The following is a 13,125-nucleotide window of genomic DNA, read 5'->3' as shown; positions in this document are numbered from 1 at the left end:
AGATCTTTCTTGAGGAAAACACCATACAGCAGAGTCTATTTAGAAGGCAAGCAACTTTTATAAACTTCTTATGAGGGTGATTTAGCTACATCCAAAGAATATGTAGAAAAGCTATTGGAAGCAGAGATAGCTTAGCTGTTTCTTTGGTGTCAGAAACACCTCATGAGATCCTTTCCAACTTTTCCCTAAGTGAAACTAGCAACCGAATTTTGTTCTTGCTGAAGTCAGTGAGGAAAAGAACACTGCCTAAATTTGTTAGCATGCAAGAGACAGGTTTTGGATAGTCTGTCCTTTCAGTTTGTTGTCTTTTGACATCTTCCCTCAGAGTCTCCTGGCAACAGTGGCACTTCTGACAAACAAAAGCCACACAGACACTGCTGTATCCCACCAGAATAACAATGACTTCCCATTCCAGTATTTATTCAAACAGTTGTTTAAATATGTGAGGCACAACACTTGAGATGAAAAAAAATATGTTGCTGAGAAATGTATTAGAGGATTTTGGAACATGCAGCAAAGCAACACTGGCACATGTGGAATGGACTAAACAAGTATAATTTTTCAAATGCCTTGTTTGTGACCCCAATTCAGAGTTCTTTCAAGTAGATAGCTTTGGCTGTGAAATAAAAACTGGACAAGACACTCTCCTACAAAGTACAGATGCCAATTTGCAGAATGAAATTTTGCAGGTCAAGAAGTTACAACTCTTCAAAAAAATTACATTTAAAATAAAACACTGCTCTTGCCTGCATTAACATCTACAGTGAGAAAGGCATTCAGACATCTGAATTTTCTTCATAAGGCTTTTAAGTGTTCCTTTAAGAATATTTATGTGTAGCCCAATATAACTGCATGGCAAAACAGTGAAGTGCCCCATACTATGGCTCTATGAGAGGTACAAAAGAATGATCTAGAACTCATGTAACTGATTTTTCAATTTAAGTTTTTTTCATTCTAAACCACTGACAGTAATAAAAAGAGGAAAGATTAATTTCAAACAGATATATTCAGGTGTATCTCTAGTGTAGAGCAGAATAGCATTGAAGGACTATTTATACCGCAGTCCCTGTAAACACTCTTCTGTGTTTTAATTTACCTGACCATTACAGAGCACCTTGTGGCACATGAAATAGCAAAATGGTGCCCAGCAGAAAGGCCAAATATAAAATGTGTAATGTAAACTTTACACTGTCCATAGTGACATTACTTTCCCATTTACTTCCAACATTGTTCCTTCAAATTTCTCTGCCCTACCAATAAAAAACAGGAAAACTCTAGGCTTGATGGCAGTCCAGCATGCTAGCTGCAGAGATCCTTATCTTGCTGGCTGTTTTGCACCTGACCAGGTTACCAACCAGGCAGATTGCCCAGCTGAAATGCACTGTGTTGGACACATGTTGCCAGGATGCCTTGACAGCTTTTTGGGAGACTCCTGGAAAAGGGCTCATTTGCCACCTTAACATCCATGTTAGAGCAAGCGTGAAGTCCTTACATCTATGGCTGCAATACAGACCACCTCAAAGGGCCCATCTTAAAGGGTGCTGCTGGATATCAGCTGCTCAGTCCTCTTCCCAGGGGACAGCAATGACTGATATAATTTTGTAAGTAATAATTTCTCTTTCTCTCTTGAAAAAGAGACTTAGATGGCAACACTGAAAGAAATTTTTTCCAACAGCAATGTGCCAGTTTATTCACTAACTCTGTGTGAACTCTGTGCCAGCTTCTTCACTTCAAGTCTACTGTACATTCACTTGATTTAAAAAGATTGGTTTTGGTCTTACTTTAAAGTTGTGGTACTTATGCATGACTTGTGTATGAATGAGGTGAATGAATTCATTACTGAGAAGCCAGATTAAGTTCTGCAGCTGTTCAGCCTGGAGACCTTGTTCAAAGCATGGCCAGAGTGACTGAAAAATCCTTTACTGAATGAGGCAGTTTTAGGCTCATGTGTAACATAGCAAGTAGCATTAGAAATGTTAGATTGGAAAAGAAATTAAAATTACTTGCTTATACACATTATCTGCAGAATAAATACTTTTTTAAAGGGCTACTCTGCAGGTAAGTAATGACACTGTATGAGTTGTCCCCACAGATGCCTGATCTTGAGGGTGTTAATTTGTGTCTTGAGTGCAGCTGTGATGTTCAGAGCTAGTATTCACAACCAAGATGTCAAAGGAGCTTTACAAATTCTGGATCAAATACAGGATGTTTGCTGTGGCAGAGAACAAAGTGAGAAAGAGAAGAATATCTCCTTTCTTCATGTATGACATTTTACCTAGTGTTCTCTCACAGATGACCTTTCAGGTATGCTCAGAAATTCTGGAAGAATTTTTCTATTTTGTAGTAGTTAAAATGCGTATTATATAATACTGAGGATGCAAGCTAAGGTAGATACTCTCCTTACCTTGTTTGAGCATGTTTCTGACTGCCTGTTTATGGCAGTGTTTTATTACTTAGGACATGACCATGCATGCAGTCATTTAATATTTATCCCTTTCAGCTTTCAGAGTTAATTGAACTGTAATGTTATACACGCAAACAGTAATGGCAGCAATGGCTGTATTGTTAGAGTACAGGTTATAAAATATGCTCTGCTTGGTAATTTTGTATTAGTGCTAATGGATTTTTGTTTTAAATATAGCTGACATGCTAAAAAATATAGACATGCCTGTTTTCAAAAGGGCTTAGGAAAATATTGATAGCATGACAGATCAAGAAATGAAATTACGTGAACAGAGGCTCACAGGACTAAAATCCCTGTCACGAGTCTGTAAGTAATTGTCTACACAGCACAAAATTTTCTGTATGAATTAAAGAAAAATTGAAATTCCATTTGAAGAATATCTGAACTCTGGGAAGAAGTAACAAAGAAAAAAAGTAGAGAAAGGAAATTCAAACAGACAAAAGATGTAGAGCAATGAGGCAGTTCCTCTGCAACAGAGACCACAGCAGAAAAGCACTATACAACTCTTGCTGATATAAAGTTAGTATTAGCAATGAAAAATACTTTGGATTTGCTGGTTGTTTTTCAAAAAATAAGACAGCACCAAAGACTGATTTCTTTTCTTTCATTGAAGAGTGACTATTTATGCTTGCAAGCATTTCTCATCTGTCCCCCAGAATATATTATTGTAGCATGGCCTATCTGCAATTGTAAGATATCTTTAAAATGTCATCTTATTTATTATATATCTAATTATTCTCATATGGCTTACGTACTGTTTCACATTTTTATGCTGGGTAACTGAATATAGTGGCACATGACAATGGTGTTTCTCTTGATCTTTGTGTGATTTTAGTGTAATGCATTCAAATCAACCTCATTGGAACTATAACTGAAGCAAGGAGTCAGTTATATGCAACCAAAGGTAGAAAGAATGGCAGTAAGGCTTTCAGGTTGTTTGATAGTTACTGCTTCTGTGCTTCCAAACAACAAAATAAGATATTTGGCTTTGATTTCCAGTGAACTGCAAGAACTTTTCACTCTACTTGGCTTACCAGCAGTAATAATAGTAATAGTAATAATAACAATTGCAGTAACAATAATAATCACCAACAAACCAAAAGAGAGTATCAACCTCACTTTTGCAGCCATCCACTCTCTACAGACTGCTTCTCTGTCAGGGGCCCTATAAGTTCCCTGAATTTCCAGTTTCAAGTAGACTGAAAGAACTTCTCATGGGTTCTCTTACAATACTCCTTGGACTTGGTGAAAGGTAATAGAAACCACAATGTTTCATGTAAAAACCATTAAGGCTCTACAAGCATTTTCAAATAACTTTTTTTCCTAGGGAATTATTAACTTCTGGAGTTACCAGTATGTGTTTTCTTTTATCTTTATTCTTAGGTAACTTGAAGAATTTTAGTTTTAAACCATAATAATTCACAATGAATCTTCAGGATGAGAGAAGAAGCAGCAGAATTATAAACATTTATGTTAATGAATGCCATGTAACATTGTGTGTTGGGCTATAGTACATGGTTTTACAATCATAGTAAATGGCTATATAACCATAGTAAATGGTTATTTTTTCTAAATTTGATTGTATATTTGCTAGAATATTCCTGTAATCTAAGGAATGCTTAGGCATTAGTTAGGCAATACATAGTTTTAACCATAATATGGTTAAATTGTTTCTCAAACCTATGAGCTGTGTATTTTGAAGTGTTTCTATGATTTAACTTCACGTACAGACCATAATAACAGCTCTGCAACAGGGTGCTAGATGATTCCTTCATGCAGCCTAGTGTTTTAAGGCATGATCACATCAAGAGCTAGAGATCTACTCTGGACCTTTTTGCCCTGGAAATATGTTTGTTTATGTACTCATAATTTCTAGCTGAATTGCAGAGACAAAATTTGCAAAGAAAATCATACAAGTGAAGACTGTAAAATCATAGCTTCCTTTCTTTACACCTTATTTAGAGAAGGCCAAGAAAAGGCCTTTTTTAATGCTTCTTCATACACAGAAGTAATAAAGAGTGTGTTTAAACACTAAAAAAGTGCATTTGTGACAGGGAGGGAAACAAACAGCAATGCTCCTAATTTTACATGACTCCAAATACTTACCCAGATCAGAGTTGCAGAGTCACATTGCTGATCACTCTGTCATTCTAGCCTGAGGTATATACTTATCTCCAGTAGTGGATGTGAAGAAATGTAAGTTGATTCCTGTTTCTGGCATGCTCATTTCTTGTCTCTCAAGGACTAATTTTGAGTTTGAATTAAAATCTAAAGAAAAGTAATGTGGCTAATTTTTGTCTTCAAAAGTGAACAGTAATTCATACATTTTCTGGTTTAGAGTTTTATATTTTTTTTTTAATTTATCAAGAGTGTTCTGAAATACACTTTCTTAGTATTTTTCACAATCCTGTAACTCCTCCCCCATCCCCCCAAGTGCTTAGACCTATAAAAATTCTTGATGGGCTAGCAATAACTTCAAGTAAGTTTGGAATTTTGTGGGCAGATTTACAGCAACAAAAGACTCTTACAATTTATCTTGGGTTTTGTATTCTATTTGATCCACCTGTTTTAAAAGAGTATCTCTGAGTTTTGTTGCAGTAGCATATTATGCTGAGATCACCAGTAGTAGTATTGACCCCCCCCATTGACTTCTAACATTTCTGAGGAGTCCACATCCTCAAGGGGCAATTTTTGATTTTCTAACCTCCCTACGGGCAAACCTGTGTTCATTTATTCTTGTACAAATTCCCACCTTTTTCTCTTGAAATATTAACTTCCTAGGTGTCATTGCTTCAAATTCCACTGCATACCAAAGATAAGAAGTCTGAAGCATTTTCCTTGCCCAGAATACTGATCATGTGTTTCTGTGAAAAACACTTGATGAACCTGCCATTCTCACACTGTTGCATTTTTAGTCTATTTTCAACTTACCCTCACTTTTTTCAGTAAAGACTTATTTGAACCCTAACTATTACAGAATCTTAACTCTTGTTCAAATGAGATGTTTTCCCAACTTGTTTCCTCTTGTAAAGCTTCTTTTTTGAACCTGCATTAACATTCTGTTGAACCATGTTCTGGTTTCCAGATTGATGGTACCCTTTCTCTGGATGAAAGCTCCATTGTAAATTCTCACTTCTTGATATGTGGTTTCATTTTCCAGCTTCTTTGGAATTCTGGAATAAAAAAATATTCTTCTCCCAAATGGAAAAAAACCCCAAACCAAAACCCTAAATAATTTATTTGTGCTTTTTTTTATGCATTAAAACTTGCTATGTACTTACTATGTGTCTTAAACTAAGGTAAAATACTGATATTTGGAGTCATACCTACTCTACACCCTTATGTTTTTCCTGCAAATTCCTATGAAGAGGACTTTAAACTTTTTACTAATAGTAACAAATGCAGAGAGAATATTATCTTTTTTGTCTGACTTACATTTTTTCTAGCATCAGTTTCAGACAACCACACAATACATGGTGCTCTGAAACCCTGCAAACCTTCAAAGCTAGTAAACTTCATACCTGTCCTTGCATTCTCTTCTTTCTCTTCTCCCTCATGTTTTTCTTCTTTTTCCTTCTAGGAATGGAGTGAGTGGTGAAATCTGTATTTTAAAGTCTTTCGATAGGTTTATCTTAACTTGTCTATCTGTGTAATTTCCTTCCTTTAGTTGAACAGATTTTTCAGTATTTTTTGATACAATTAAAAACAAAACCCAGAAACGTAGTGCCATTGTTCTCCTCTATGGTGATAAGCCCCTATGAAAATATATCTCTGTGGAACTATACTTACTGAAAATATACAGGTTGATTATTGTAATACTAATTTGGTGAAGAAGCAGTGTAAATAACAGGGAGAAGTGAATGGACATGCATTTCATCTTCCCAGATGATCCTCAGCGAACCCAGGAATTGCAGCTCCCCTTTGGCAAGAGCATTATCTTTGGGAATTGCTGCTACAGCAAGCATCAGCATGAGTTACTCAGCATTCTGAAAGCTGTGCTTTTAGGAAAGTATGAATTTAAGACAGATGAATAAGGAAAAGCCACAAGCTGTTCAGCACTTTTTCTGCAGAGTAGTGCTGCCCACTTTTCCAGACAGACTGGCAGATTAGTCACCAGTTTGTAACAGAGGAATGTTACTCCAGAGTATTGAATTCTACCCTGGAAAAACAGCCTGTCTCAAGAGAGCACACTACTACCACTTCTGACTCCTGTTGTTTCTGTGCATCAGTCAGATGTAACTTCCCTGATGCCTAACAGTAGCCAGAAGGTAGGAATGGGTGGTCATGGGTTAGAGTGTGTATGTGGGTGATAGGGGGATTGCAGCACCAGGCTGGGCTACCTAAACACCAGTGGAGTTGAGGTATTGCATTGTCTGATAAACAAAGTTAACCAGGCATTCACTGTACAAAGGCCTCATGAAAATAAATATATCCATTCACTCTGAAATTTAGGTATTTAGTGCTAATTGCTCTAAAGGAGCCCAAAGGGAAATTAGAAATTCTGTCTTCAGAGCAGGGCTTGAATAATGTTATAACTAAATGAAAACAATGAGGGAGGAAAAAATATTAAACAGCTGCTTTTGAAATAAGTACCATCATTCTGTGCTGTGAATAAATGAGGGATCCCTGTGAAAAATATGGTGTATGATCATATGTTTAAACTCTTTCTTACTTTATATTCCTTGTAGCACTGCATTAACACTGTGCAGAAACTTGTAATGTAAAGTGCTTTCCTCTTTCATTTCTTTAATTCTTAGCATGGCTCTGAAGCATGAAGTCCCTGCATGATGGGCAAATGAGGAGCCATAGGTGCTGCCCTTAACAGCCACCCTCTGTCTCCAGCATGGCCCTGTTCACAACACTGAACACTGTGTCAAAAAATTGACAAATTTTAAGAGGAAAGAAGGAATTGTCAACAGTCTTAAAGGAAAATGAAGACTATTTGGTGCTAAAAAATTACTCAGGAAGGTATAAAAATAGCATGTTGCATGTTTTGAACCAATGAAGAAGATTTCTGTATTTTGTGTTGGAGAATACAGTTGCGTTTTTTTAATCCTAGCCGCCAAGAACCTCACAGCTGCTCACTCACACTGTCACTAGAGGGATGAGGGAGAAAATTAGTGGAAAAAAATCAAATGTCATGAATTGAGATGCAGAGAGTTTAACAGGTAAAGCAAAAAGCACCCATGCTAGCAAAGCAAAAGAAGGAATGACTTCACCCCCTGGGCAGGCAGGTGTTCAGCCTTCCCGAGGAAATCTGCGCTCCATCACACCTAACTGTGACTTGAGAAGACAGTTGTCACCACTCTTTATATCTTCCCCTTCCTTCTTCCTCAGCTTTAAATACTCATGCCATATGGTACAAGGTATCCTTTTAGTCCATGTGGGTTACCTCTGCTGTCTAAATCCTGTAGAAATCCTTTAGAGTTCCCTCCTAAATCCTTGTGCAACCCCAGCCTGCTCACTCTCCGGTGGGGTGAGAGGCAGGAAAGGCCTTGGCTCAGTGCAAGCCCTGCGCAACAATAATCAAAACACCCCTGCTTTATCAATGGTTTTTCCAGCACAACTCTATGCTTGCAACTGTGAGGAAAATTAACTCTATTCCAGCCATAACTAGCACAATAGTCTATTGCATCTCAGTAATGACATAAAATGAGATGAATGTTACAGTAGTGTTATCATTTAATAGATCAACTGCACAAATGTCATGCTTATGCACATTTACTGAAACAAATATACCTTGAAAAGAACAGAATTAATCAACAGGTCATCCCTACCTCTGCCTTTCAGAGGAAGCTAAATCAGCTCCCTACAGGCAGCTGCAAGAAGAGAGTACCAAGCAGGGAGTTTAGTATGCAAGCTGCTGCTGTTCTGCCTAAGTGAGAAAACACGACTGTTTCAACAAGCTGTTAGTAACTCTGTGTATGTGCTGTGCAATGTATTATGCAAATTCACTCCTTTAAACGTTAATTTGAGGTCAATGTGGAAATATGCCAAAATTCTTATAGTTAGATGAGAAAATGCACTTTGATAAGGTTAGCCACTAATTTTGTTAATTTATTATTGTGACCCTATATTAAACCATTTGATCTTGTCATTGCAAATACCAATTTTTTTACACTTTAATCACTTCAGTCTTTATTAAAATTTTTACCAGCCTGTTCAGTCAATAATTGAACTAACAAAAGCCTGTACTCAACGGTGCTGTTTTCTTCCATGTGTAACTGCTACCAAATAGTGGCCAGCTGGGCTTATTGTGGAGCTGAATGCCCAGAATTTTCCAGAATGGCAGAGGGAAACAATGCTGCATAGGCTAAGGCCAAGCACTGTTATGAAGACTTGGACTTGAAACGCCATACTACATATACATATTCAGAAAACAGGAAGCCTGATTATCTCTGCTGAGATTTGATTGTGACTAAACTGGCAGCTAAGGGAGGTGCTTGTCTGGAACAGATATAAGCTTGTGGTTTGGCTGATTGTGGTGGAGTGACTGGTGTTGAAAGCTTGAAGTCAGAGGGTGTAAAGATCACAGTGCATCTCTGTTGGCTTTCACAGTTACACGGAATGGCATGTGAACCTATGTGAACCTTCTGCCTGGGGGGCCTGCTTAGTGTGAGATCTGATTAATCTCAATCAGTTAACTGATTAAGAAATACACTGTCAGTATGCTAGAAGACTAAAACCAGCATGGAAGAGCAATGTGTATTTTTCAAAATTTTTTTGGTAGCTGCAGCTCAGTGGCATTGCTAGACTGTACAATATTGTCACTTGACTGATAATATATTTCTTATTTCTTGCAGTATGGTTGGGTTTTTTTGCCATACTGCCTTTCGCAGATCAATTAAAACATTAATCTGACGTGCCAAGCTCATCTTTGTTAAGGAAACATTTCCTGGTTTGTGAGGATGCAGACTAGAGGATCCTGTAGGAACACTATGGGAAAAATATCTGTAGGACACTACAGGAAAATATAGGAACACTACAGGAATAGGAAACCATTTTCCAGTTTTAGGAGAGATATATCATGAATGAGGAAAGCAAATGCCAGTATTCTCAGGCTGTGTCTATCCTGCTGTGCAAAGATTTGAGAGTTCAGGGAGTGGTGGTGACTTAATGGCTGTTGAGGAAGTAAAGGGGATGAAGTTTTACCTCATACAAATCTTTTGTCAGCAAACTTTGCATGTGATGTGGCCAGTCATAAACACTGGACACTTACTGCTGAAAAAAACCCCACCCGTGCAGAGTCTGCTTCTCCACAGAATGACAGATTTATTAAAGCACAGGGTGCCACATCCAAATGATGAGAGCTCTGCAGTCAGAAGAGTTAATTTTCAATGAAAATCCTCCACAAAGGTCCTGACTCCAGTCTGCGTGCAGTTTATAGCAGAATAAATGCTGAACACTTCTGGTTGTGAATGCTCAGAAACTGTGTTTACTTTTAAAAACAAAGGCTGTCTTTGCAAACTGTGCATACACTTAAGTTGCTCTCCTTCCTTATCCTTTATCCATATGGGTCTTCACAAGGCAAAACTTAAATGCTTCCAGTCTCAATATATTTCTCCAACCTTGTGGTTTTTTTCCTTTTTTTCTTGACACCCCACATCTCCCACCAGTCTTGCTTGCTGACCCTTCTTCTGCCATTTTTTATTGTATTTCTGCTTAGTGTTTTCCACCACCATATTTTTCTGGACTGTCTTTCCTTCTGCCCTCTGTACCCTAGTTGCTGACCTCATTCTGAACAAATGTATACCTGAAATTTTCAGACTGTTTGACTGAAAGAAGAAAATCAGCTTAAAATCTTTCCATTTTAGTTGTCAAACTTGTCAAAATTAAAAAAAAATTATAAATGGGTTTTGTTTGCTATTTCCTTAAAATACAGCAGTATTTGCATGAAAAGATGAAAATTGTCATGCAGTTCTTGGGTACATAAGACAGGTGTTATTGTACTGGTATGACAAAATAAAAATACTAAAATTCAGTAGCAGTTATAATTAATTATTAATCAGGAGGGCCTCGGAGATTCTGAATTATGTACAGAAACATTCTTCTAAGTTATCCAAAAGTATACAGAGCCCAAACAAGGTTCGCTGGAGTTCTTAATGATGTGAAATACAAAGGCCCTGATCCTTCTGTGTTCAAGCCAAATTTCATGCTTTGCACTGCATCTCTTTTATTGGGTTTGATCAGATTTGCTTAGTGTATCACTTAAAATAGGATTCCATTAACATACTAACCTTTGGTATGCTCTATCTCTTTACATGCTGTCACATATTTGCAAAGGAGTGTCTGTCATTGTGCTGTGGATCTTTTTGATTCAAACTGACTGTAAATTTAAACATGTGATGCTCCTGAAGTTCAGATAAGTCGACATTTGTTTTCATCTTGAAATGGGGTTACCTCTTTGGTGTATCAGAAGTCTGCACTATAAGCTTCAAAAAAGAAGTAATCTTAAAATACAAATTTTCTTTGAGGAACTGTGAGAGAAAAATAAACATATTAATACAACATTTTGTGCATGTTCTATTTATTTTTGCATTTGTTTTGATCTCCACTAAGAGATACAAGCCATCCATGCAGCATTTTAATAAAAAATCCCAACAACTTGTAAATAAAATCACTTATGTAGATTAAAGAGGTGTAGTCATTACATAAGAAACTTTAGAAAAATATGAAAAGGACTGTACTGAGAAACTAGTTTTTATAAAAAATTTGTTTTGGATTACCTCCCAAAAAGTTTAACTTTTTTTTTCCCTCTAAAATGGTTTAATAAAAAGCAAATAATACAATAGAAGTATATAGTTCTTTGAAACATTTCTCTCCATGCTTAATAAATGAGTATATTTTCATGTTTTCCTTAGATGCTTGAGTGTAATAGAGACATAATTTTCTTATGTTAATAAAACTTTAAAACTTTAATTTTTCAATATACTTGTATACCTCTGGAATAATTTATGTTAATGCTTATTTACTTCTGTAGAGGCAAAAATACATATGTATACAAATTTATTATTTGAGATGTAGGGTGCACTTTCGCAGATGATGATTCCCAGTTTGAGGAGAACAGACTTTTCAATTTTGCATGTGGAATTTGGTGTAAGCTGTAAAATTGCTGATTTATATTTGGTGAATACTAATTTTCAGTTAAGTCATCTTGTATGTGAAAGAATTTTTTTAGGTTTTTTCAGTTGTTTGATTGATTGGTTGCTTGCTTGCTTGCTTGGTTAGCTGGATTTTTTAGTTTTCTTTCCTGAATTTTTCAAAAGCACCACAGTTTCAATAGCACAAATATTTTTGGAAACCTTAAAAAATGAACTTGAATATTACAATTAAATTAATTTCAGTCTGCAAAAGTAGCACCTCTATTTAGAGTAAAATATTCAGGTGCATAACTAAAAGATTACAGGGGTAATGATTATTGATATAAGTTGTTCCATTAGAAAAGAGACATTATATTATCTGCACTAGGCATGAGCAAAACAATAAAAAATTAAGTGCTTTAAAAAATGTACTAATCAGAAACTATTAACTCAACATGCTCACCAATAATTTTGGGTAATGGATGGATGGGAATCTTGTCATTTCTAGGGGCCAATTTGCAAAGAAACAGGAAAATTTGTCAAACAAATTGGATCATACTGAATCATATGGTCTACTTTCCTTGGATATGCATTTGGCTTCAATATATTTGTTCTTTGAAAATCCATGAGCTCCCTTAGACTACCAGCCTACTGCTACTGTAGAGACTTCAGAGTTAACATTTCCTCAAGAATGATTTTATAAAATCAAAGGACATTTCTCCTCCTAATAAATATGAGAAAGCAGATGCTGTAGAATGATTATTTAGCAGTAATTTCTAAGGACCAATGTTATATTCTGGTATTAAATATATGAAACATCTAATATAATTTATTTTCAGATTATATATTAGTCTAATTAATATTATATATTAATCTAATATAATGTGTTTTCATGGCTTACATTATGGACTCATTTGAATTGCTACTTTTTCATGTTGAGATATTTTAATAAAGCATGTAATATATAATTATATAATATAGATCTATATATGAATTGTTTGTTCTAATATACACAATTTGAACATAATATATAGAAATAAATTATGTACGATTGTGCAGTTATCTGTATTTTTGCAGGCTGAAAAGCTGTCCAGTAGAAATCGACCAGGGCTGCTGCCGGTCCAGAGCAGCTGAGCAAGAGCCAGCCTGTGGGCAGCCTGTGGCCAAGAAGGCCAAGGGCAGGGTGGGCTGTGTCAGCAGCAGAGGGGCAGCAGGAGCAGGGCAGCGAGCGTCGGCCTGTGCTGGGCAGCGCTGCGGCCGCAGCTGCAGCGAGTCAGCGAGTGCTGTGTGCAGCTGTGGGCCCCTGTGAAGCAGAAAGTCCTTGAGGGGCTGGAGCGTGTGCCCAGAAGGACACGGGAGCCGGGCAAGGGTGTGGAGCACAAGGCCAGGGAGGAGGTCCTGAGGGAGCTGGGGGTATTCAGGCTGGAGGAAAGGAGGCTCAGGCAGGACCTACTTTCTCTCTTCCATCCCAGAGAGGTGGTGGTAGTGGGGTGAGGGTCAGGCTCACCCCACCTCTCCCATGGTACCAGCAACAGGATAGGAGGAAACAGCCCAAAATTGAACCAGGGGAGGTTTAGATTG

At 37.0% G+C, this 13,125-nt stretch overlaps 1 long non-coding RNA gene across 2 annotated transcripts in view; it reads left to right on the top strand.

Moving 5' to 3' along the window:
• LOC135290951 (uncharacterized) overlaps nt 1–12,643 on the top strand; it is a 36,047-nt gene extending 23,404 nt beyond the window's left edge. Inside the window, exon 3 of one of the 2 annotated variants that reach the window (XR_010353783.1) lies at nt 10,748–12,643. This is a non-coding gene — a long non-coding RNA (uncharacterized LOC135290951). Of the gene's footprint in view, nt 1–7,221 lie in introns of both variants that reach the window. The other variant, XR_010353782.1, reaches the window with a different exon arrangement.
• The last annotated feature ends 482 nt before the right edge of the window (nt 12,644–13,125 follow it).

The sequence above is a fragment of the Passer domesticus genome, chromosome Z, assembly GCF_036417665.1.
Source record: "Passer domesticus isolate bPasDom1 chromosome Z, bPasDom1.hap1, whole genome shotgun sequence".
NCBI lineage: Eukaryota > Metazoa > Chordata > Aves > Passeriformes > Passeridae > Passer > Passer domesticus.
The sequence above is the reverse complement of the archived record's forward strand: the minus strand, read 5'-3'. Positions and strand labels throughout refer to the sequence as shown.